A 26,987-nucleotide genomic window follows, 5' to 3' on the forward strand; every position below is an offset into this window, starting at 1 on the left:
ATAAGGGGTTTCAGGGATAGGGTCAGAGGCTAGGTCTGGGTGGGATACTGTTTGGAGAGCAATGCAGACTCAATGGGCTGAATGGCTTCTTTCTGCACTTTAGGGCTTCTGTAATTCAAGTAACATCACAGAAGATGTTGTAACTCAGTAAATGGAAGGGAAAGAGGAATTCAAATTGCAATCACCAGAGAAGTAGTACTGAGTAGATTGTTGGAGCTGTAAACTGACAAAATAGACTTCACCTTAGCATCCTAAGGGAAGTGACTAATGAGATTGTTGATGCATTGGTTTTTTTATTTCGCCAAAACACCTTTGGTTTCGGAATAGCCCTTTAGTCTGGAAGATGACAAATATAACTCCTTTGATCAAAAGCAAGGAACCACAAGCCTGTTAGTTAGCTTCTATCATAATGAAAATTTTTGAAGCTACGATAAACAAAGTCATTGTGGAGCAGTTAAATTAGTTTAAGGTAATCTGGTAGAGTCATTTTGTGAAAGGAAATCATGTTTTGTCAATCTCTTGGTGTTCTTTGAAAAAGGAAGACATGTTACATAAAAAGTTATTACAGAAGATAAAAACTCATGATGTGGGGGTAATATATTGACATGGATAGAAGCTTAAAAACAAAACCAATGAATACTGGAAATCTGAAACAAAAGCTGGAAGTGCTGCAGAAACTGCAAATTTGGCAGCATCTGTATGATCAATTCTGATTTAATGTTTTGAGACCAGTGACCATTTGACAGAACTGAAAATAGTTTAGAAAGGGTGGTATTTATGCTGATGACGGGTGGGGGAAGATTGGTGAATAGTGTATATGAAGACAGTGCCCAAAGAAGGGGATGGGTAAACAAATATTAGCTGATGATAAGCTGGGTGCTAATGAGAAGCACAAATGGTTGAAAATGGTTACACAGCAGTAGCACAGGATGTGGAGGGGAGGGTAATGAGCATGAAGGAGGGTGTTCACATTCTAAAATTGTTAAACTCAATGTTGAGTCCTGAAGACTGTTACATACCTAGTCAGAAGCTGAGATGACGTTCCTTCATCTTGCTTTGAACCACTGCTGAAGTGCCACAGCAGGCCTGAGACTGAATTGTTGGCATGGGAACCCAGTGAAAGTAGCAGGCAACTAAAAGACTGGGCTCACTTTTAAACCTGAATAGAAGATTGGCTGGCTAACAGGATACGGTCGGCATAAATAAGTTGTTTTCAAGTAGGAATTTAGGCTGGGACAAGACCTGGGGAGGCTACAAAATGTTATCGATAGATTAAGCTTTTGAAGCATTCACAGCAACCTTCAGCCAGAAGTGTCAAGTGGATAATCCATCTCTGCCTCCTCCAGAGCTCTCCAGCATCACAGATGCCGGTCTTCCGCCAGTTTGATTCAACAAGGTGATATTAAGAAATGGTTGGAGGCACTGGATGCTTGAAAGGCTATGGTTCCTGACCACATTCCAGCCATATTACCGAAAACATGTGCTCCAGAGCTCGTCGCTCCCATAGCCAAACTTTTCCAGTACAGTTACAACAGTGGCATCAAGTCAACAATGCGGCAAATTGCCCAGGTAAGTACTGTCCACACAAAGCTGGACAAATCCAATCCAGCCAATTACCACCCCATCAGTCTACTAAAAATCATCAGTAAATTGAAGGAAGATACCAACAACAGTGTTACCAAGCAGCACCTGCTCAGCGATAACTTGCTCAGTGATGCCGAATATCGGTTCTGCCAAAACCACTCAGCTCCTGACCTCATTACAGCCTTGGTTCAAACATGGGTAAAAGAGATAAATTCCAGAGGTGAGGTGAGAGTGACAGTGTTGACATCAAGGACGCATTTGACCGAGTGGGGAATCAAGGGGTATGAGGGGGCAAACTCTCCACTGGTTGGAGTCATACTTGGCACATAGGAAGATGGTTGTGATTGTTGGAGGTCAGTCATCTCCACTCCAGGACATCTCTGCAGAAGTTCCTCAGGATAGTGTCCTAGGCCCAATCATCTTCAGCTGCTTCAATGATCCTCCGTCTATCATGAGGTCAACAGTGGGGCTGTTTTCCAATGATTGCACAGTGTTCAGCTTCTTTCATGACTCGTCAGATATAGAAACAGTCCATGTTCAAATGCAACAAGATCTAGATAATATCCAAGTTTGGACTGACAAGTGGCAAGTAATATTGGCACCACACAAATGCCAGGTAATGACCAGTTCTAATAAGAGACAATCTAACCACTGCCCCTTGACATTCAGTGGTGTTACCAACACTGATTTCCCCCACTATCAACATCCTGGGAGTTACCATTGACTAGAAATTCAACTGACTTGCCACATAAGCACATTGGCTACAAGAGTAGGTCAGAGGCTAGGAGTAACTCAACTCCTGACTCCCCAAAGCCTGTACACCTTCTACAAGGTGCAAGTCAAGAATGTGATTGAATGTTCCCTACTTGCCTGGATGTGAAATAACAAAAACTTGACACCATCCAGGACAACGCAAGCCACTTGACTGACACCACATTCACAAACATCCACTACCAACGCTCATCAGCAACAGTGTCTACTATCTATAAGATCCCCTGCAGAAATTCACCAAAGACCCTTGCATAGCTCTGTCCAAATCTACATCCACTTCCATCTATAAGGACAAGGGCAGCAGATACATGGAAACAACACTGCCTGCAAGTTCCCCTTCAAGTCACTCACCATCCTGACTTGGAAATTCATCACCCTTCTTTTACTATCACTGGGCCAAAATTGTGGAATTCCCTCCCTAATAATATTGTGGCCTACCTACAGCATATGGACTGCAGCAGTTCAAGAAGGGAGCTCACCATCACCTTCTCAAGGACAACTAGTGACAGGCAATAAATGCTGGCCATCCAGCAATGCCCATCTCCCACAAGTGAATAAAAAATGGAAAATGTGAAATTATTCATTTTGTCAGAAGCTTTTTGATTTTAATGGGATATGGGCATCTCTGGCTAGGCCAACATTTATCATATATTCCTCATTGCCCAGAAGACAGTTAAGAGTTAAGCAACATTATGTGGGTCTGAGATTATATGTAGGCCAGACCAGATAAATAGAGTCATAGTCATATAGCACAGAAACTGACCCTTCGGTCCAACTCGTCCATACCAAGCAAGTTTCCTGAACTAAACTAGTCCCACTTGCCTACTGCATTTCCTTCCTCAAAATTCATTAATGAATTGGATGGATTTTTATGATAATCTGCAATGGTCATATACCTTTATACCAGCATTTTTTAAAGTTCCAGACTTTCGTTTAATTGAAACTTCATTGTCTACAATGGTGGGACCCCAGATCATAAGCTCTGAGTGCTAGATTACAATAACATATCACAGCACCTTCTTCACAAAGTATCAAATGTTATTATATTCCCATATTATCTAAATGGTGAAAGTTGCAGACTTCTGTGACACAGAACAATCTAGATGTTTGAGTATGTAAATGTGGAAAAATAATATGCAGGTATCACAAATCAAAAGAAAGTTTACAATAAAAAAAATTGTTTGTTACAAGGGACATTAAACACAAAAGAAGGGAGATTAGGCATTTGTGACTGAACATCTGGAGTACGGTGTCTTAATCATTTTTTTTCAAGAAAAATGTAAATGTGTTTGAAGCAGTTTAGAGAAGGTTTACCAGAGTAACACTTGGATTAAGTTGTTTGTCTTATGTAGACAGTTTGAAAAGGCTAGGCTGGAGAAATTATTTGAGGGGTCATGACAGATTGGATATGTAAAGGTTGTTTTCTGTTAGAGAATCTAGAACTACGGGTTCTGAAGAAAGGTCACTGGGCCCAAAACATTAATTCTGATTTATCTCCAAGAAAAAGGAGGAGGATATATCTGGTACAGATAGCTGGGATCGAATGAAAACCAAGAAGAGTATAGAGGCAGTAGGAGTATACTGAAGCAGGAAATCAAGAGGGCATGAAAAAGTGTTGGCAAATAGAGTTAAAGACAATCAAAAGTGATTCCATAAGTACATTAAAGGCAAAATAGTAACTAGGGAGAGAATAGAGAATGTGGCCATCCATGTGTAAAACCGCAGGAGATGGATTACATTCTAAATGAATATTTTGCCATAGTATTTACTATGGACAATGACATGGAAGGTAGGGAACTTAGGAAAATAAATAGCGATGTCTTGAAAAGAGTTCATGTTATAGAAGAGGAGGTGCTGGAGGTCTTAAAATGCATAAAGGTGAATAAATCTCCAGGATCTGATCAGTTCTGTTCCTTAGCTTCACACAATGTTCTGGGCAACATCAACAGCCGTGGGTGAGGTGATGTAGGACTGGAGGTTGGCTAATGTGGTGCCATTAATTAAGAAAAGCTGTAAGGAAAAGCTAGGGAACTATAGGCCAGTGAGCCATCCGTCAGTGTTGGGTAAGTTGTTGGAAGGGTTTCTGAGGAACAGGATTTACATGTATTTGGAAAGTCAGGGAGTGATTATACATAGTCAACACGGCTCTGTGCATGGGAAATCATGTCTCCCTAGCTTGATTGGGGTTTTTGAAGAGGTGATGAAGAAGATTAATGAAGGCAGAATGGTATACATTTTCTGTATGGACTTCAGCAAAGTGTTCAACAAGCTTCCTCATGGGACACTGGCTAATAAGATTAGATCACATGGCATCCAGGGTGAGCTAACCAATTGGATACAAAATTGGCTTGAAGATAGGAGACAGAGGGTGGTGGAGGGTTGCTTTTCGGACTGGAGGCATATGACCAGTAGTGTGCCACAAGGATTAGTGCTGGGTCCACTGTTTTTTATTATTTATATAAATGATTTAGGTGTCAATATAGGAGGCATGGTTAGTGCATTTGCAGATGACACCAAAATAGGTAGTGTAGTGGACAGCGAAGAAGTTTACCTCAGAGTACAGTGAGATCTTAATCGCATGGGCCAATGGGCCGAGGAGTGGCAGATGGAGTTTAATTTAGATAAATGCATTTAGGTACTGCGTTTTGGAAAGGCAAATCAGGGCAGGACATATGGACTTAATGGTAAGGTACTGGGGACTGTTACTGAACAATGAGACCTTGGGGTGTAAGTCATAGAGAGGTACATCATGGAAACACACCCTTTGGTCCAACCGTCAATGCTGACCAGATATCCCAACCTAATCTAGTCCCATTTTCCAGCGCTTGCCCCATATCCCTCTAAGCCTTCCTTCTCATATACCCATCCAGATGCCTCTTAAATGTTGCAATTGTACCAGCCTCCACCACATCCTCTGGCAGCTCATTCCATAGACGCACCATCCTCTGTGTGAAAACTTTGCCTCTTAGCTCCCTTTTATATTGTTCCCCTCTCACCCTAAACCTATGACCTCTAGTTCTGGACTCCCCGACCCCAGGGAAAAGACATTGTCTGTTTATCCTATCCATGCCCCTCTTGATTTTATAAACCTCTATAAGGTCATCCCTCAGCTTCCAATGCTCCAGGAAAACAGCCTCAGCCTATTCAGCCTCTCCTTATAGCTCAAAGCCTCCAACCCTGCAACTTCGTTGTAAATCTTTTCTGAACCCTTTCAAGTTTCACAACATCTTTCCAATAGGAAGGAGACCAGAAGTGCACATAATATTCCAACAGTGGCCTAACCAATGTCCTGTACAGCTGCAACATGATCTCCCAACTCCTGTACTCAATGCTCTGACCAATAAAGGAAAGCGTACCAAACGCCTTCTTCACTCTCCTATCTACCTGTGACTCCACTTTCAAGGATCTATGAACCTGCACTCCAAGGTCTCTTTATTCAGCAACACTCCCTAGGATCTTACTATTGAGTGAATAAGTCCTACTCTGATTAGCCTTTCCAACATGCAGCACCTCACATTTATCTAAATTAACTCCATCTGATGAAGATCCTGTTGTACTCTGAGGTAACCTTTTTCGCTGTCCACTACACCTCCAATTTTGATGTCATCTGCAAACTTACTAACTATATCTCCTTTGTTCACATCCAAATCATTTATATAAATGACGAAAAGTAGAGGGCCCGGCACCGATCTTTGGGGCACTCCATTGGTCACAGGCTCCAATCTGAAAAATAACCCTCCACCACCACCCTCTGTCTTCTACCTTTGAGCCAGTTCTGTATCCAAATGGCTAGTTCTCCCTGTATTCCATGAGATCTAACCTTGCTAATCTGTCTCCCATGAGAAACTTTGTCAAATGCTTTGCTGTAGTCCATATAGATCATGTCTACCTCTCAGCCCTCATCAATCCTCTTTGTTACTTCTTCAAAAAACTCAATTAAGTTCATAAGACATGATTTCCCACACACAAAGCCATGTTGACTATCCCCAATCAGGTAAAAACAATGACTGCAGATGCTGGAAACCAGAGTCTAGATTAGAGTGGTGCTGGAAAAGCACAGCAGTTCAGGCAGCATCCGAGGAGCAGTAAAATATTCCTGAAGAAAGGCTTTTGCCCGAAATGTCGATTTTACTGCTCCTCGGATGCTGCCTGAACTGCTGTGCTTTTCCAGCACCACTCTAATCTAGACCCTATCCCTAATCAGACCTTGCCTTTCCAAATGCTCATAAATCCTGTCCATCCATATTCCCTCCAACAACATCCCCACTAGCAATGTCAAGCTCACCGGTCTATGGTTCCCTGGCTTCTCCTTCCCACCTTTCTTAAGTAGTGGTACCACATTAGCCAACTTCCAGCCTTCCAGCACCTCACCTGTGACTATCGATGATGCAAATATCTCAGTAAGGGGCCAAGCAATTATTTTCCTAGGTTCCCACAAACGTCTAGGGTACACCTGATCAGGTCGTGAGGATTTATCCACTTTTACGCATTTCAAGGCATCCAGCACAAAACCGCTCCCCCTACCGTATCCGCCCCCCCCCCCCCACCCCCACCCCACCACCCCACCCCCGGAATATGGACATTTTTCAAGATGTCACCAACTATTTCCCCACTTCCTATATCTTACATATCCTTCTCTACAGTAAGCATTGATGCAAAATACTTGTTTAGTATTTCCCCATATAGTTACTTGAAAGTGAGTCTCAGGTAGACAGGCTGGTATAAAAGGTGTTTGGCATGCTTGTCTTTATTGGTCAGAACATTGACTATCGAAGTTAGGATGACATGTTGTGGCTATACAGAGCATTGGTGAGGCCACTTTTGGAATACAGCATATAATTCTGGTCACCCTTCTCTGGGAAATATCGTGTTAAAGGTGAGAGAGTGTAGAAAAGATTTACAAGGATGTTGCTGGGACTAGAGGATTTGAGTTATAAGGAGAGGCTGAATAAATTGGGGCTTCTTTCGCTGGACCATCAGAGACTGAGGGGTGACCTTATAGAGGTTTATAAAATTATGAGGGGCATGGATAGGGAAAATAGCCAAGGTTTTTTTTACCTTGGGTGGGAGAGTCTAAAACTATGGAGGACATAGTTTTAAGGTGAGAGGAAAAAGAGTTAAAAGGAGCTAAGGGATAACTTTTTCACAGAAGGTGATGCAAGTATGGAATGAACTGCCAGAGGAAGTGGTGGAGGCTGGTACAATTACAACATTTAAAAGGCATCTGGATAGGTATATGAATAGGAAGGATTTAGAGGGATATGGGTGAAATGCTGGAAAATGGAACCAGGTCAGATTAGGCTGTCTGGTCAGTGCTGGTTAATTGGGCCAAAGGGATTGTTTCCTTACTGTATGATTCTACGACTCTATAACTAGAGGGTCATCCACTTAGAACAATGAGGTGTTTTTTTCTCTCTCTGAGGATCATGAATCTTTGGGACTCTGTTCCTGAAAATATGGTGGAAGCAGAGTCTTTGCATATTTTTAAGGCAGGAATGGATAGTTTCTTGGTAAGCAAGGAGTGAAAGGTTTCAGAGAAGAAGGGAATGCAGGTTTGAGTTTACAATCATATCGCCCATGAGCTTATGAGGTGAGAGAGCAACCTCAGGCTGCTGATTGACCTACTCCTGTTCCTTTTTCATAAGACCCGATTTGACACAGTCAGAAAAATTGAAAATGGACATGGAAGGAGATATGCAGACAGAAGGAGAAAAAAAGTCAGGGAGATTAATTGGAGAAAGGAGAAACAAGTTATTATTTTCATTTATTTTGACAAATGAACATTTTCATTAAATGTTCATTTGTCAAAATAAATGAAAATAACATTGTTCTCCTTTCTCTAATTAATCTCCCTTAGATTTTCATTAAATGCTCATGGTAAAAAACAAATGTTTCCTTTTACATGAAAATTACTCTGGCAATACTGGTCAATGTTTTGGCTATGATCAGAATGAAAACATGTCTGCATCCAAACCTGTTAATGTTCAGGTATTGTTGAAATTGGTTTAGTCATTGAGTTCTGGGAGATTTTAAGTATATGTACCATTTTGTATTGTAATGTGTAAGTTTTTGTTTAAATGGGTAAGAATTGCATCAGAAGAGCTGTCTCCCCTGTTCCTTTGGTGAGGTAGAAATAAAACTGGTTCAATAATGCCTGCCTGTTGTTAGTCTCAGTGCAATAGACAACATAGAAAAAGCGAAGAGGTTTCATGGTGGATTTAGAATGGTCATAGCCTGTGTGATTCACTGTTAAAACTTCTTCAATCTTTCAGTATTTACCTTCTCAAGCATTTCAAAATGTTGCATTTTGCTTTTAGATCTGCCTGTAACCTTCACTATTGCAGTAAGTGCACTTTCGAGAATTCCAGAGGGAGTTCCCATCAATTCAGATTACCATAAAGTGACATTATTATCTGAGCGGGACTATGTACCAATGTTCCTCCCTAGTTCTGCTTTGCTGTTTGCATTATGTAGGTGGAATGTTCATGGTTGCCAGTGTGTTTCAGGATTCTTTATTTCCAACAGTAGCAAAACTAGAGGATTGTTTAAAGGGACAGTCAAATACCAGAAGAAAATTATTCAAAGCATTCTAGTCTCATTGATGGAAGGATAAATCTTGCATTTCAACTTGTGTTCAAATGCAAAGACATGCAAGTGGGACACAGGAATGTAAAAATGGAAATTCCTGAATTGCTTTCTGCCTGACACATTGACATTGTCGAAATGTATAAAAAGAACTTGCATCTTTAATGAATTCAGAGCATCCCAAAGCACTTTACTACCAATGAAGTACTTGAAGTGCAGTCACTCCTGTAATAGCGAAAATGTGGTATTGAAATTGTGCGCAACATGGTCCCAGAAACAGCAAACAGCACTCGGACTGCAGCAGTTCAAGAAGGCAGCTTGCTGCTACCTTCTCAAGGGCAACTAGGGATGGACAGGAAATACTGGACCAGCCACTGCAGCCCATGTCCCACAGGTGAATAAAAAGAAAATCAGGTACACTAACCTGATCATCTATTCCGGATTAAGTAAGGATGGAAATGCTTCGGAAGCAGTTCCGAAAACCTTTCATGACTTATACTTGGAATGAATACATTGTTTCATGAGGAACGTTTGGAAAGGCTATGGCTGTATCGGCCAAAGTTTCAAAGGATTCAAGTATTAACTTGACTGAATTATATAAGATCTTTAGGAAAATCGACTGGGTAGATGTGTAGAAGATATTTCCTCTTGCAGGATATTCTAGAATTGGTGGTCACTGTATAAAATTAAAGAGTCGTTATATTTAAAACTGAGATGAGGTAATTTTTTTTCGCAAAAGGTTGAGAGTCATTGAAACCCTCTTCTGAAAAGGTGTTGGAGCAGAATCTCTGAATATTTTTAAGACAGCGCTGAAGGGATTTTTGGTAAGCAAGAGGGTGAGAAGTTCTGGAGGATAGGAGGGACTGTGGATTTTGAGGTAAAAACCTGATGGTCATATTAAATGGCAAAGCAGGCTCACAGAACTGAATGAGCTCCTGTCTGTGATCATATCATGTTGGTTGAATGATAAATATTAGCCAAGACACTGGAAATAAATCTGTTACTTTTCTTCAAATAGTGCTGTTGACTGTTTAGATCCAATGGAATTATCAGATGTGATCTCAGTTAAGACAGCTCATCAGAAAGTTGGCTCCTAAGCCAGTGAGCATTCTTTAAGTGGCGTTGTCTGATAGCACTGAATTGTCTATCTAGATATGGTGTTCAAGTGGCTGGTGAGAGCTGAGCACATCATACCAGCCTATCAGCACAAACTGGGCAGAGGAACCAGTCCCTGTGTTGGGTCAGGGTACATTTATTTGATATTCTGGCTTGAAAGGTTAGCTGTGGACACCGTGCTGTATGTCCTTGGGCATCCTACAATTAAAGTCGAATTAAAACATGGCTTTAAAATCAGTGAGTCTGAAGCTAATAATTAACTTGTAAATATTTCTGTAACCATGATGATTGCTTTTAGAAACCATTTTTTGAACCAGGCTTTATGGTTGGATGACTTTGTACACTAAGGATTGGGCAGGACTAGCAGCTTAACGTTCCAGGATACAAATGCTATAGGAAGGAGCATGGACAGGGTAAATAGACAAAGTCTTTTCCCTGGAGTCGGGGAGTCCACAACTAGAGGGCATAGGTTTAAGGTGAGAGGGAAAAGATATAAAAGAGATCCTAGGGGCAACTTTTTGGTTCATGTATGGAATGAGCTGCCAGAGGATGTGGAGGAGGCTGGTACAATTACAACATTTAAGAGGCATTTGGATGGGTATATGAATAGGAAGGGTTTGGAGGGATATGGGATGGGTGCTGGCAGGTGGGACTTGATTGGGTTGGGATATCTGGTCGGCATGGACAGGTTGGATCGAAGGGTCTGTTTCCATGCTGTACATCTCTATGACTCTAAGGATAGAAAGTGGGGCGGGGGGGGGGCAAGAAAGGAGGGTGTGTGGTACTTTTAATAAGGGATAGCATTACAGCTGTACTTAGGAATACATCCAGGGAAGTGATTTGGGTGGAACTCAGAAATAAGAAAGGGATGATCACCTTATTGGGATTGTATTATAGGCCCTCCCAATAGTCAGAGGAAAATTGAGAAACAAACTTGTTAGAAATTGAGTATCAAATTTGGAAGGAGATCAGTTATCTGTAAGAATAGTAGCATTATTATGGTAGGGGATTTTAACTTTCGAAACATAGACCATGACTGCCATAGTGTTAAGGGTTTAGATGGAGAGGAATTTGTTAAGTGTGTACAAGAAAATTTTCTGATTCAGTATGTGGATGTACCTATTAGAGAAGGTGCCAAACTTGACCTACTATTGGGAAATAAGGCAGGGCAGGTGACTGAGGTGTCAGTGGGGGAGCACTTTGGGGTCAGCGACCATAATTCTATTAGTTTTAAAATAGTGATGGCAAAGGATAGACTGGCTCTAAATTGGAGGAAGGCCAATTTTGACCATATTAGGCAAGAACATTCAAAAGTAGATTGGGGGAAGATGTTCGCAGCTAAAGGGACAGCTGGAAAATGGGAAGTTTTCAAAAATGAGATAGTGAGAGTCAGAGGCAGTATATTCCTGTTCGGGTAAAAGGCAAGGCTGGTAGGTGTAGGGAATGATGGATGACTAGAGAAATTGAGGGTTTCGTTAAGAAAAAGAAGGAAGCATATGACAGGTAGAGACAGCAGAGATCAAATGAATCCTTAGAAGAGTGCAAAGGTAGGAAGAGTATACTTAAAAGGGAAATCAGAAGGGCAAAAAGGGAAGATGAGATAGCTTTAGCAAATAAGGTTAAGGAGACGCCAAAGGAATTCTATAAATACATTAAGGACAAAAGGTAACTTGGGAGAGAATAGGGCCCCTCAAAGATCAGCAAGGCAGTCTATGTGTGGAACTGCAGGAAATGAGAGAGATACTAAACAAGTATTTTGCGTTAGTATTTACTGTGGAGAAGGACATGGAAGATGTAAAATGTGGGGAAATAGATGGTGACATTTTGAAAAATGTCCAGTTTACAGAGGAGGAAGTGCTGGATGTCTTAAAATGCATAAAAGTGGATAAATCCCCAGTACCTGATCAGGTACAGCCTAGAACTCTGTGGGAGGCTAGGGAAGTGATTGCTGGGCCTCTTACTGCGATATTTGTATCATCGATAGTCATAGGTGAGGTGCCGGAAGATTAGAGGTTGGCTAACATGGTGCCACTATTTAGGAAAGGTGATAAGGAAAAGCCAGTGAATTATAGACCAGTGAGCCTGACGTTGGTGGTGGGCATGTTGTTGGAAGGAATCCTGAGGGGCAGGATTTACATGTCTTTAGAAAGGCAAGGATGGATTAGGGATAGTCAACACGGCTTGGTGCATGAAAAATCATGTCTCACAAACTTGATCAAGTTTTTTGAAAAAGTAACAAAGAGGATTGATGGGGTCAGAGTGGTGGATGTGATCTATGTAGACTTCAGTAAGGCATTTGACAAAGTTCCTCATGGTAGGCTGGTTAGCAAGGTTAGATCTCATGGAATACAGGGAGAACTAGCCATTTGGATACAGAACTAGCTCAAAGGTAGAAGACAGAGGGTGGTGGTGGAGGGTTGTTTTTCAGACTGGAGGCCTGTGACCAGTGGTGTGCCACAAGGATCGGTGCTGGGTCCACTGGTTTTCATCATTTATATAAATGACTTGGATTGAGCATAAGAGGTATAGTTAGTAAGTTTGCAGGTTACATCAGCATTGGATGTGTAGTGGACAGCAAAAAGGTTACCTCGGATTACAATGGGATCTTGATCAGATGGACCAATGGGCTGAGAAGTGGCAGATGGAGTTTAATTAGATAAACGCAAAGTGCTGCATTTTGGGAAAGTAAATCTTAGCAGGACTTATACACTTAATGGTAAGGTCCTAGGGAGTGTTGCTAATCAAAGACACCTTCGAGTGCAGGTTCATAGCTCCTTAAAAGTGGAGTGACAGGTAGACAGGATAGTGAAGAAGGCATTTGGTATGCTTTCCTTTGTTGGTCAGAATATTGAGTACAGGAGTTTAGATCAGAGTGGTGCTGGAAAAGCACAGCAGGTCAGGAGCAGGAAAATCGACAGTTTGGGCAAAAGCCCTTCATCAGGAATAGAGGCAGGAAGCCTCCAGGGTAGAAAGATAAAAGATTTTATCTTTTTATAGAGGTTTATAAAATTATGAGGGGCATGCATAGGGTGAATAGCCAAGGTTTTTTTCCTCGGATGGGGGAGTCCAGAACAAGAGAACAAAAGTTTCGGCTAAGGGGGAAATATTTACAAGAGACCTAAGGGGCAACTTTTTCACGCAGAGGATGGTGAGTGTATGGAATGAGCTGCCAGAGCAAGTGGTAGAGGCTGGTACAATTGCAACATTGAAAAGGCATCTGGATGGGTATATGAATAGAAAAGGTCAGAGGGATACGGGTCAAGTGCTGGCAAATTAGACTAGATTAGGTAAGAATATCTGGTCGGCATGGACGAGTGGGACCAAAGGATCTGTTCCTGTGCTGTATGATTATATGACTCTGTGTCTCCAATGGATTTTTGTTAATTTTATTTGTTTGAAATCCAGCATAGAAAATGATGCCTGAAGGTTTGTTAGTGTGCTGTGGAATCTACTTTTAGAAACTTCAGGGAAGCGCCTATGGCTGACAGAGAGAAACTTCTGTTTCAATTCTTACTTTGATTTGTGTTTTGGTCCGATTCAACTTAGCTGTGTAGAGTAGCATTTCTGAGAAAAGACAGTTATGATGAGTTAAATCTTCGCAGAGATTAGTTAGTTTTGTTCTAGACCAAGTAAAATCCAGAAATGGCTATTTAAGCAACATGTAATGCATTCCAAGTTTTTGATAGCTCCAGGAAGAAGCCATTATATTTCTAGTTAGAAGATTAAAGTGACTTAAGCCTATCAAGGTATTAGATACAGGAATACTAGTATAGTATTATGATTGTTGTTTTGGGTTCTGAATTCAGAATGTTTAGGACCATGATACAAAAGCTATTTTGTTCATTTTCAATTTATACATTAATGTTTTGGGATTAATGGAGTAATACCATAAGTTTAAAATCTTTGAATTTGTATCATAAGTGTTTGAATTATTCTATTTTATCTCCATTCCTTTTGCAGTAAACTTCTATTTTATTGCTATGGCAAAATCAAAAACATTGTGTGCTTATTTTTGAGCAATAAGCTCCTTCATTAAAACTAAAATAAAATAAACCATGGCCTGTAGAGTCAGGTCCCTGGCTGGGATCTGACTTGTCTGGTAACAACATCTGCTGGGATCATAACAACAGACATGTGCTAGCCTCGAAGAACTTTCATGGTACGATTGTGCCCCACTTGCAAAACCCTACTGTACTTCACTGCTGCACACCGGGATCCGTCAGTGACTGTCATTGTAATGTTCCCGCAAGGAGACTGTGTGTCCAGAGACACACATCCAGCTCATGGATGGACCATGCTGTATCTTCAGGTTCTTCACTTGCTGTCAAAATGCTTATTCATTCTGAGCTTACCCAGATGGTCACAGCATCATAGCCCTACCTTTTGAGTTGTTTTAGCCAGAGCTACCAGGCTCATACCCATTTAGTGCGGGCACGTAGGCAGGAAGCTTGTCCTGGTTTCAGCAGGCCGCAGTCAATTCAAGTGGGATAGCCTTCAATTAGGCATTGTAACTCAAGAGCAGCCTTGGATACTAATCAAGGGGTTCAGACATCTGTCAGTCAGCCATTTGGAGTGGTCAAGGTCACATATAGGCTGGGGAGCCCAATGCCAAGCACGCGACCACCCGCCTTGATCTTTTTCTGCTATTCTTTGGGCTGCTGTTCCTCTGGAGTGAGAGAGAGGCAGGTCTGGTGCCATGGCCTCCACTGCTGGTCATGGGGGAAAAGGAAGTCCTGTAACTGTACTACTCTATCCAGCTGCTCACAAAATGGACAGCCATCTCCCAGGCAAATGTCAGGAACTTGGCAGGGCAGCTCCAGACTGACAGTGTTTCCTCGTGTACACAACAGGGTTTTAAAGATGGCGCAGGTGCTCAGGATTCAGCGTTTTAGCAGCTATCTGCTGAGTGTTGAGATGTTCTGGGGTAGTGGGTGGTAAAATGGAGCTAAAATTAGATGTGAGAGATGCCATATGACAACACAGATTGAATAAAATATGAAGAGAAATCTCACTAGCCCGTGTAGTGAGAGTTCTCTCCAAATAACTCAAGCTTGCACTTCACCAAAAAAAAATTAAATCCGGCAATTAGGGTTTATTTCAGTGCTCCCTGCACAGCTATCTTTAACCCTCTATCAGCCCGGTGAAATGGGCAATGTCCATACATTTCTCGGCCATTTTAGTCAGACAGCCAGCCAATTGGGAACCACATATTTTGCTTTCTTAAACAAAAAGGGCGCAGAGAAAGCAAATTTTGACCTTCATACTCGAGGACAATGTATCAACCTACATGTATTACGCAAGTTTCAAAGACCATCCCTAAGAGCAATAGTTCTGAATGGCAAACTTAGAATCAATGCACAAACCTATAGCAGGTTACCAGTCATCACCAAGTTACTTTGTACCTTCAGTTAACTTATTGAAAAAAGATCCCCCAGCTGCAGCTTGAAAAGAATGTGTGATATACTGATTTAATTCTTCCTGTTCATAGTTTTCATTTAGGTAATTAATTATTTTAGCAATTCAGATGAAGGCATCTGTGTGAAATGGCAGGATATTACTTCCTGTAGCTAATTAAATAAATGCACAACTCACATAATTATCGCTCTTAATTATTTCTGCACGATAGCATGGATGCCACTTTTGAGTGGTGCTTGCTTGAAGGATTTTACATTCTAATGAATTAACATTTCACAGATACATTGTGGCTCTGATCAGATCTTAATAGTTTGACAATTGAAAGATTTACTTCAAAAAGTAATTGGGTACATTTTAAGTTGAATATTTCATTTCACAAATGAGAAATTCGATAATCCATATTAACACAATGGCTGAATCTTATATTGAACGACCCAAGACACATTTTATTATGTGTGTGTAAAATGTATGAATGCAAAAGAAAAATTGCCACTCCAAAAAGCATGCTTCATAGCTTTGAAGAGGAACTTTCTATAAAAAAATAGGCTATTTCTCTGACAGTTCATTTCTCATACCAATGTTGAGTACAGCGGATATAACAGAATGCTCATTAATGCATATTCATAATCGCTGGGGGCTAAATTGTATCTGTACTTAGCACATCTGCACTGAGAGTGATACAAAATATCAATATGCACCATATTATATGAAAGTGTAAAATTGAATACTTGTTTAGCCTTTTAGGTGAAGATGCATGTATTGCAGGAATGAGGCTGATATGTTACTATTGAATTGTTTCTTTGGATGTTGAAAGGGCTGTATGAGTTAGGGCTTTCTGTTTTTCAAGTGTTGAGAGCTAGTACTGCTTGACACTTTATTCCAGAAACTTTGTTTGTTACACTGTTGGTTACATGTACAATTGACAGATGCTCATTGAAGGAAGAGACAAAGGGAGGTAATTTATCAATTAGATTGTACTAATTGATTTATATACCTTCATGGATTCTGTAGTGATAAGCAGAGTATACTCAACCTTGGGACTCTGCTGACATTCAGAAATGATACAAGATGGTCTGTCATGGATATAATGTTATCAATACAGTTTGATTGAATTATCGTGCTGCAGATTCACCCCAGCTATTTATTATCTTTTATAGGTCAGGCCTGTAAATCAGCTATTGCACAGGCAAATAGTGGCACAATCAAGTTTTCTGTAACTAGATAGATATGAATGAGGAAGAGCACACAGCCCATCCATCCAAAACGTAAGTGCAGTTGAACTATCGTATACTGCCAGGATGCTAGCTGTAAATATTTTCTTATAACAAGAACAGAAATTGCTGGAACAACCCAGCAGTCTGGTAGCATTTGAAGAAGGGTAATTGGACTTGAAATGTTAACTCTGCTTTCTCTCCACATATGCTGCCAGATCTGCAAAGTTTCTTGAGCAATTTCCATTTTTGTTTCAGATTTCCAGCATCCGCAGTCCACTGTTTTAATTCTTTATATATGTTGATCAGTCATTGTGAGGATTTTATTTCCTTATTTTAATCTCAGAATACTCCAGGATGGGTTAGTCAACTTGCCTTTCCTGCCTCATTCAATGATTCTTCCATGTGAGAGTTGGAAAGGTCTCTGACTAGGATGTCGATCACTTTGTCCTCAAGGTGCATGCATCATACCTGCACAAAATGGCTGCCAACACCTGCAACATGGCTAGGTAAAGTCCTGTGCTTTTTTCTTCAGGATGGAGTAAAAATCTTGGAAGTGGGGGCCCTGCAACAGACAATTGATTACTGCTTCAGGGTTTCTGTAAAGCCACTGATTTAATAGTACTTCATTGGCACTCTTTCTCTAAGTATACAGTTGAAAAAAGTACTGCCTCAAAAACATATGGACATTATGTTGTGTTGATCTGCAGACCTCTTTATTACATCAGCTAAGCAAGTGTAATGAGAACAAGGCAATTAAGAACAGAACTTGAAGTTCCCATTTCTCAACCTTCAACTACAGCAAGAACTTGAAGATAACGGGCTGAATTTTATGAATTATTTTAGCTAAATCCAAGTTGTGTGAGTTTTTTGGAGATTATAACACCGTGAAACCTAGTGAGTTCTCTGGCTCTACTGTACCAAACAACTTTTCTCACTAATTACCTACCAGGCCACCATGGTGTCTGTTGCATCAGGTTTCTATCCATTTTACCAGGCTGTGTTTCTAGAACAACTTGCCACTCAGCAGCAACTCACCAAACACTGGCATCCCTTGCATCCGTACCATACTTAAAGCCTGGTGTGCACCTGGCATTCTGAAGCTCATTCAAGAACAGAACCTCTTTGCTGGTGTCCTTTTTAGGGAAAGCAATGACTTTGTAGTATTATTGCCAGACTATTAGGGGCTTTTGCCCGAAACGTCGATTTTTCTGCTCCTTGGATGCTGCTTGACCTGCTGTGCTTTTCCAGCTCCACTCTAATCTAGACTCTGGTTTCCAGCATCTGCAGTCCTTGTTTTTACCTATTAGTCCAGAAACCCAGGTAATTTTTGAGGTCCTGGGTTCAAATCCCATTATGGCAGACAGTGGAATTTGCGTTCAGTAAAAAATCTAGAATTAAGAGTCTAATGATTACCATGTAGCCATTGTGATTGTTGGTAAAACACATCTGGTTTACTAACGTCCTTTAGAGAAGGTAAGCTGCTGACTTTCCTGGCCTGGCTTATATGTGAGTCCAAATCCACAGCAATGCAGCTGACTATTAACTGCCGTCTGGTCAATCAGGGAGAGCATATTAGTAGGCAATAGATGGACGAGTGCTAAGAGAGCAAGCGAGCATCTCTGAGATGCTGATGGCTCCAGTCTGTGAGCTGGGTGCCTGTCCCTGCATGCAAAGGGTCCCTGCTGCGAAATTTCAATGTTGCTGATACACCCTGCTATTATCACCAGTAATTGGGGGAACTAGTGATGACTCAGTAGATGACAGATGCCAATGTCTGTGGAGGAAGGATATGTGCATCTAATGCCAATTGACCATGCCCTGGCTGTGGTTTGGTCAAAAGTAACATAGAATCATGCAGGGTGGAAGGATTATAGAATCTTACAGTACAGAAGGATACCATTTGACGCATCCTATCTGTACTGGTTCCTGAGAGGGCTACCCAGCTAGTTCCATTCTCCAGCCTTATCACCACAACCCTCTCAATTCATCACTTTCAAATATATATCTAGCTCCATTTTGAAATCTATTGAATCTGCCTCCGCCACTCCAAATCCTAACAACTCTTTGAGTAAAGAAGTTTCTCCTTATCTCACTTCTAGCACTCTTGTTGGCAATCTTGAAATTGTGACCTTCTAGTTACTTTGGCCCATCAAACCTAGACCCTCAAAGCTACTCTAAATACACACTAATCCCCTTTCCCAGCACTAAACCTTGTGCAGTGGCAGAGTTAAAGTGAGTACTGAGCCTGTGTGTGTGGAAGGTGGTAGAGAGAAGATGTCGGCAGTTGTCCTTACAGTTTCCAGAAAACCATTAAGCTTCTTCCTATATTGCTGGGTGTTCCATTTCACACTGGGACACAGTACTGAACTGGGCTGCAGTTTGTCTCTAGGTTGGCTGGGTCTAGCAGCAAGACATTCAGTGGCTGTTAGTACATAGACGACTGCCCACCTTTCCAACACTCTGTCCATCAATACCTCTAGGCCCCTGTCAGCAAAGTGGGGAGTCAACTTGCCCCTGGTCTGGAACCAGTGTTCTGGCAAAAAGGATAAATAGGGTGGTCAGTAGGACTTAAAACTTGGAAGCTGGGGGGATGAGAAAGGGAACAGGGAGTATTGAGTCAAATAGAAAGCTAAGTAGCAGGTTAGCATGTGTGCAGGGTTTAAGTTCAAGGCAAGCTCGGAATGAAGCAAAAAGGAATGATAACTTAGGACATATTAAGAGAGATGTTGGAAATCATGAGAAAAAGAAAATTAGCATTAAGGCCCCTAATCTAAATGCTCATAGTATTCGTAACAAAGCAGATGAATTAACGGCACAAATCATCGGGAATGATTATGATGTGATAGGCATCACAGAGACATGGTTGCAGGGTATTCAGAACTGGCAGTTAAACATTCAAGGATTTATAACTTATTAAAAAGACAAGGAGATGGGCAGAGGGGGTGGCGTTGCCTTGTTAGTTAAGAATGAGATTAAATCTATGGCACTAAATGACATAGGGCCCAGATGATATGAAGTCTGTGTGGGTGGAGTTGAGGAACCACAAAGGCAAAAAAAACCATAATGGGAGTTTTGTACAGACCTTCCAGCAGTGGCCAGGACCAGGGAGGCAAGATGTACCAGAAAATAGATAGGGCATGTCAGAAAGGCAAGGTCAGGGTGATCATGGGTGACTTCAATATGCAGGTGGACTGGGTGAACAATGTTGCTGGTGGATCCAAAGAAAGGGAATTCATGGAATGCTTACAGGATGGTGTTTTGGAACAGCTTGTGATGGAGCCCACAAGGGAGGAGACTATTCTGGACTTAGTGCTATGTAATGTTACAGACTTTATAAAAAAATCTTAAAGTAAGGGAACACTTAGGAGGCAGTGATCATAATATGGTAGAGTTCAGCCTGCAGTTTGAAAGAGAGAAGGCAAAATTGGATATAATGGTGTTACAGTTAAATAAAGTTAATTACAGGGGCATGAGAGAGGAACTGACTAAAATCAACTGGAAACAGAGCCTAGTAGGGAAGACAGTAGAGCAACAATGGCAAGAGTTTCTGGGTATAATGGAAGATACAGTACAGAGGTTCATCCCAAAGAAAAGAAAGATGGGGGTGGGGGAGTGGTGGAATTAGAAAGCTATGGCTGGCAAAGGAAGTCAGGAAATGTATCAAAGAAAAGGAGAGAGCCTATAAAGTGGCCAAGAGCACAGGGAAATCAGAAGATTGAGAAGGCTACAAAAATAAACCGAGGATAACAAAGAGAGAAATAAGGAAGGAGAGGATCAAATATGAAGGTAAGCTCGCCAGTAATATTAGAAATAATAGTAAGAGTTTTTTTAATACATAAGGAACAAACGAGAGGCAGAAGTAAAAATTAGGCTGCTCCAAATTGATGGTGGAAGGCTAGTACTGGGAGATGAGGAAACAGCTGAAGAACTTAAAAAGTACTTTGTGTCAGTCTTCACGGTGGAAGACATGAGTAATATCCCAACAATTAAGGAGAGTCAGGGGGCAGAGTTGAGTATAGTATCCATTACAAAAGAGAAAGTGCTAGAAAAGCTAAAAGCTCTAAAACTTGATAAATCTCCTGGCCCCGATGGGCTACATCTTACAGTTCTAAGGGAGGTGGCTGAGGAAATAGCAGAGGCACTGACTGTGATCTTTCAAAAATCACTGGAGTCAAGGAAAGTCCCAGATGATTGGAAAATCCCTGTTGCAAACCCCTTGTTCAAGAAAGGATCAAGAGAAAAGATGGAAAATTATAGGCCAATTAGCCTAACCTCGATTGTAGGTAAAATTCTAGAATCCACCATTGATGAGATTTCTAAATTCTTGAAAGTCCAGGGTACTATTCGAACAAGTCAGCATGGATTTAGTAAGGGGAGGTCATGCCTGACAAACCTTTTAGAATTCTTTGAAGAGGTAACAAACAGGTTAAACCAGGGAAACCCAGTGGATGTTATCTATCTAGACTTCCAAAAGGCTTGTGATAAGGTGCCTCATGAGAGGCTGCTGAGTAAGGTGAGGGCCCATGGTGTTCGAGGTGAGCTACTAGCATGGATTGGGGATTGGCTGTCTGACAGAAGGCAGAGAGTTGGGATAAAATGTTCTTTTTTGGAATGGCAGCTGGTGACAAGTAGTGTTCCGCAGGGTTCAGTGTTGGGGTCGCAGCTGTTCATTTTATAAATTAATGATCTGGATGAAGGCATTCTGGCAAAGTTCACCGATTATATGAAGTTTGGTGGACAGGCAGGTAGTTCTGAGGAGGTGAGGAGGCTGCAGAAAGATTTAGACAGTTTAGGAGAGTGGTCCAGGAAATGGCTGATTAAATTCAACATGAGCAAATGCGAGGTCTTGCACTTCAGAAAAAAGAATACAGGCATGGACTACTTTCTAAACGGTGAGAAAATTCATAAAGCCAAAGTACAAAGGGATCCGGGAGTGTTAGTCCAGGATTCTCTTAAAGGTTGACTTACAGGTTGAGTCCGTGATTAAGAAAGCAAATGTAATGTCATCATTTATCTCAAGAAGGTTGGAACGTAAAAGCAACGATGGGTTTCTGAAACTTTAGAAAGCTCTAGTTAGGCCCCATTTAGAATACTGTGTCCAATTTTAGGCCCCACACCTCAGGAAGGACATACTGGCACTGGAGCATGTCCAGCGGAGATTCACACGGATGATCCCTGGACTGGTAGGCCTAACATACGATGAACGGCTGAGGATCCTGGGATTGTCTTCATTAGAGTTTAGAAGGTTGAGAAGAGATCTAATAGAAACTTACAAGATAATGCATTGCTTAGAAAGGGTTGATGCTGGGAAGTTGTTTCTGTTAGGCGGAGAGCCATGGGCACAGCCCTAAAATTAGAGGGGGGTAAATTTAAAACAAAAATGAGGACACGTTTCTTCAGCCAGAGAGTGGTGGGCCTGTGGAATTCATTGCCACAGAGCACAGTGGAGGTCGGGACGTTGGGTGTCTTCAAGGCAGAGATTGATAAATTCTTGATCTTACAAGGAATTAAGGGAGAGTGCAGGTAAGTGGAATTGAAACGCCCATCAGCCATGATTAAATGGCAGAGTGGACTCAATGGGTTGAATGGCCTTGCTTCTACTCGTATGTCTCATGGTCTTATGGACTATGCCTTTGTGATAATAGTTGGGTATCATAGTGTGAGGGGCAGTTCCTGGTCTGCAACAACTGAAGTGGTGCACATCTGGGCTTTAGGAGATACTTTTGAATGTCTAGCCTGTGGCGAACACTCCACCTCCCCAGTCACGTCATTTCCTTGAGAAATTTCATTTTCCTTTTGAAAGTCACAAGTAGGTGGTGGAAGAATTTTTATACACCACAAAAAATTCTGGATGACCTAAGGAGGATTGAGCCCCCATTACTGCATTACACTATAAATGGACAAAACAGGCTATATACCAACATTAATTTGTAGATGTGTACAAGAAGACTATGAATCATTGAAGAGACTCTGCAACTATTACATGAAGGACTGAAGCCATGATTGTTTACCTGTACATCTCTCACTCTCACTCTCAATCTCTCTCTCTCACTCTCTCAGTCTCTCTCTCTCACACACACACACACTTACTCCCACTCTTATTCTCAATCTCTTTCTTTCACACTCTCTCTCTCTCACACTCTGTCTCTCACTCTGTCTCTCTATCTCTCTCTCTCTCCCTCTCGTTCCAAATCTATGATCAGTCAACCACTTACTCAGTCATTTTAGCCATCTGCAGGGGTTGATGTTATATGAGCCAAGGTGCAGTACAGCCATGCATCTGTCTCATCTCACAGGAGTACTGTGAATTCATCATCTTTGACATCTGGTGCAGCATACTGATGAAACAATCAAGCTTTTTTAACAGGGTTACTTGTTTCAGTCTTGAATGAAATGCATCACATTTCTGTTGCATTGCAAACATGTATAGAAACCTCCCTTTACTCTCGGGGTTGGACACCATTACACAAAGAGGATGCTACAAAACAAGGAACAGGAGCAAGGTTCCCAAATCTATTCTGCCATTTAATACGATCATGGCTGATCTCAGCTTGGACTCAACTCCATTTTTCATAACCCTTCAACCATTACTCATTAAATTCTGCCTACTTCCTCCCTAAATTTATTTAGTGTCCACCATACTCTGTACTAATGAATTTCACAGATTCACAATCCTTTGAGAGAAATAATTTCATCCGTTTTAAATAGCTGCTGCTTATTGTCAAACAGTGACATCTCATAGATTGCCCGATATGACAGAACAGTCTCTTGACGACAAACAATTTCAAATGAACAAAGTACCCACCAGAAAGAAGGGCAGCATGGTGGCTCAGTGGTTAGCATGGCTGCCTCACAGTACCAGGGACTCGGGTTCAATTCCCACCTTGGGCAAATGTCTGTGGAGAGTTTGCACGTTCTCCCTGTGTCTGCGTGGGTTTCCTCCGGGTGCTCTGGTTTCCTCCCACAGTCCAAAGTTGTGCAGGCCAGGTGAATTGGCCATGCTAAATTGCCTGTAGTGTTAGGTGCATTAGTCGGGGGTGAATGTAGGGGAATGGGTCTAGATGGGTTGCTCTTCAGAGGGTTGGTTTGGGCTGAAGGGCCTGTTTCCACACTGTAGGGAATCTAATCTAAAGAAAAGAGAATGCCTTTTACATTTTCTCCCTATTCCGGCTGGAACAGAAACAGCCTCTCGTCTTAGAAATGAGGAAACTGACACTCAGTGCCGGTATCACCTCCTTCCAGATATGGCTGGCATTTTGGGCAAGAATGCTACCATTATCACCCAGCACTTTGTCTCTCCAGCTTGTCTGAAATGCATTCATTTTAGACCTTTGAGATAATTTTATTAGGAGATTGAATGCCCCACTTTTTAAATGCATCACCTATAGCTCAAAACAAAAGTGTTCAAACATTTGATTACATGGACAATTTCACAAGTTCTTCAACAAGAAGATTGAATTTGAATGAATTCTATTTAAGTGAATGTTAGTTTTTTTTTCAAATTACACTTCATCCACGATAGAGAATGGAGCGGTTTGTAATTTTTTATATGCAGTGTGAACTTCAACACTGCTGTGACAATTATATACAGGATAAAGCTCCTTCTGTGATATCTCACCATAAACTCAGTCTGGAATAACTACTAGACCAATGTGACATTTCCATTTCCCACATCCAGGCTTGGAATTCTCTCTAAGCTGCTTCTGCTATTACTTCTTCAGAACAGTGTTAGAAAACCTATTTACAAAATCTGACATTTCCACCAGCCTTCTAATAAAGGTACAATGGAGAATCTCAAAGGAAATCCCATATTAGCATTCCCTGGGATGTTTTTTAAATGTGACCAATGCTTTAGAGTCAAGTACTGCTGAATTATTGTCAGAATTTCTGTTATTGGCTTTCATCCATTAGGCCTATCCTGCACAAACTCATATTACACAGGGCCTGAAGTAATCAACTTGTGTGTCAAATCATCTCTACCTTTTCCGGGTTCTGATGAAAGATCATTGATTTCAATCAATTTTTCTCTCCCCAGTTGCCAGACTACTGAGTTTTTTGAGCATTTCTGTATTTCGGACTTCCAATAACTGCAGTATTTTGCTTTTGCCTTAATGACCAAATGCATTTATTCTTGGTATTCAAAACCTAAATTGCAAAGAAATATATGTACAAGTTTAGAATATGAAGAAATATGACTGAATAAATAAGGAACAGGCAAACAATTAATAAGGCTCTGGAGAGTATCATTTAAAAATCTGCATAAATAACATTTTCAATCGATAACTAAACTACAAATAATTTGTTAAGTTAATTGGCACAAAAATCTAATGTAATTTCGATAAGGTTGGGTGAAGGTTACTGAATAGATTTGCAACTTAGATTGAATTCCATTTTTACATCTAATAATGCATAATTTCAATTCAAATAAATCAAGTTGAAACTATCATGTGGTCAAAGTGAACAGATGTGAAGCTGGAATAGCACAGCAGGTCAGATAGCATCAGAGGAACAAGAAAGTTAAAGGAATTCTATAGAACAAAGAACAAAAAAATTTACAGCCCAGGAACAGGCCCGTCGGCCCTCCAAGCCTGAGCTGATCCGAATCTACTGTCTAAATCTGTCACCCAATTCCTAAGCATCTGTATCCCTCTGCTCCCCACCTACTCATGCATCTGTCCAGATGCATCTTAAATGAATCTACCATACCTGCCTCTACCACCTCTGCTGGCAACATGTTCCAAACGCCCACTACCCTCTGTGTGAAGTAACTGCCGCATATATCCCCCTTAAACTTTCCACCTCTCACCTTGAAAGCGTGAACTCTCATTATTGAATCCTTCACCCTGGGAAAAAGCTTATCTCTATCCATCCTGTCTATACCCTTCATGATTTTGTAAACCTGAATCAGGTCCCCCCTCAATCTCCTTTTTTCTAATGAAAATAAACTTAACCTACTCAACCTTTCTTCATAGCTAGCACCTTGCATACCAGGCAACATCCTCGTAAACCTTCTCTGCACCCTCTCCAAAGCGTCCACATTCTTTTGGTAATGTGGCGACCAGAACTGTACACAGTATTCTAAATGCAGCCGAATCTATGTCTTGTACAATTTTAACATGACCTGCCAGCTCTTATACTCAATACCCCGTCCAATGAAGGCAAGCATACTATATGCTTTCTTGACAACTCTATCCAGCTGTGCAGCAACCTTCAGGGTACAATGGACCTGCACTCCCAGATCTCTCTGCCCATCAACTTTTCCCAAGGCTCTTCCATTCATTGTATAATTCGCTCTAGAATTAGACTTGCCTAAGTGCATCACCTCACATTTGTCAGGATTGAAATCCATCTGCCACTTCTCCACCCAACTCTCCAGTCTATCTATATCCTCCTGTGTTCTTTGACAGTCCCTTATGCTTTCTGCTACTCCACAAATCTTCATGTCATCTGCAAACTTGCTGATCAGACCAACAGTGCCCTTTTCCAGATCATTTATGTATATTACAAACAACAGTGGCCCCAACACCGACCCCTGTGGAACACCACTGGTCACCTTTCTCCATTTCGAGAAACTGCCTTCAAATCTCTGTCTCCTGTTGCTCAACCAGTTCTTTATCCACCTAGCTAGAACACCCTGCACACTTTCTTTATTTGTCTACCATGGGGAACCTTATCAAATGCCTTACTAAAGTCCATGTATATGATATCAACAGCCCTTCCTTCATCTAACAACTTGGTTACTTCCTCGAAGAAGTCTATTAAGTTGATAAGGCACGATCTCCCCTGCACAATACCATGTTGCCTCACAAAACTATAAGCCCATTCTTTTCCAAATATAAATAGATCCTATCCCTCACTACCTTCTCCAGCAAGTTTCCCACCACTGACGTCAGGCTGACTGGTCTGTAGTTACCCGGAATATCCCTACTACCCTTCTTGTACAGGGGGACAACATGAGCAACCTTCCAGTCCTCTGGCACCTCACCTGTGTTTAAGGATGCCACGAAAATATCTGTCAGGGTCCCAACTATTTCGTCTCTTGCCTCCCTCAGAAATCTATGATAATCCCATCTCGTCCTGGGGATTTGTCCATCTTAATAACCTCTAGCCTACCCAACACATCTTCCCTACTTATGTCATGGTGATCCAGACTAATCAAACTTCTATCTCTCATCTCAAGATTCATCATGTTCCTCTCCTCAGTGAACACTGATGCAAAGTAATCTTTCAGAATCTCACCCATTCTCTCAGGTTCAACACACAGCCTTCCTTCATTATCCTTTAGTGGACCAATCCTTTCTC

Source organism: Chiloscyllium punctatum, chromosome 32, assembly GCF_047496795.1.
Source record: "Chiloscyllium punctatum isolate Juve2018m chromosome 32, sChiPun1.3, whole genome shotgun sequence".
NCBI classification, from domain to species: domain Eukaryota; kingdom Metazoa; phylum Chordata; class Chondrichthyes; order Orectolobiformes; family Hemiscylliidae; genus Chiloscyllium; species Chiloscyllium punctatum.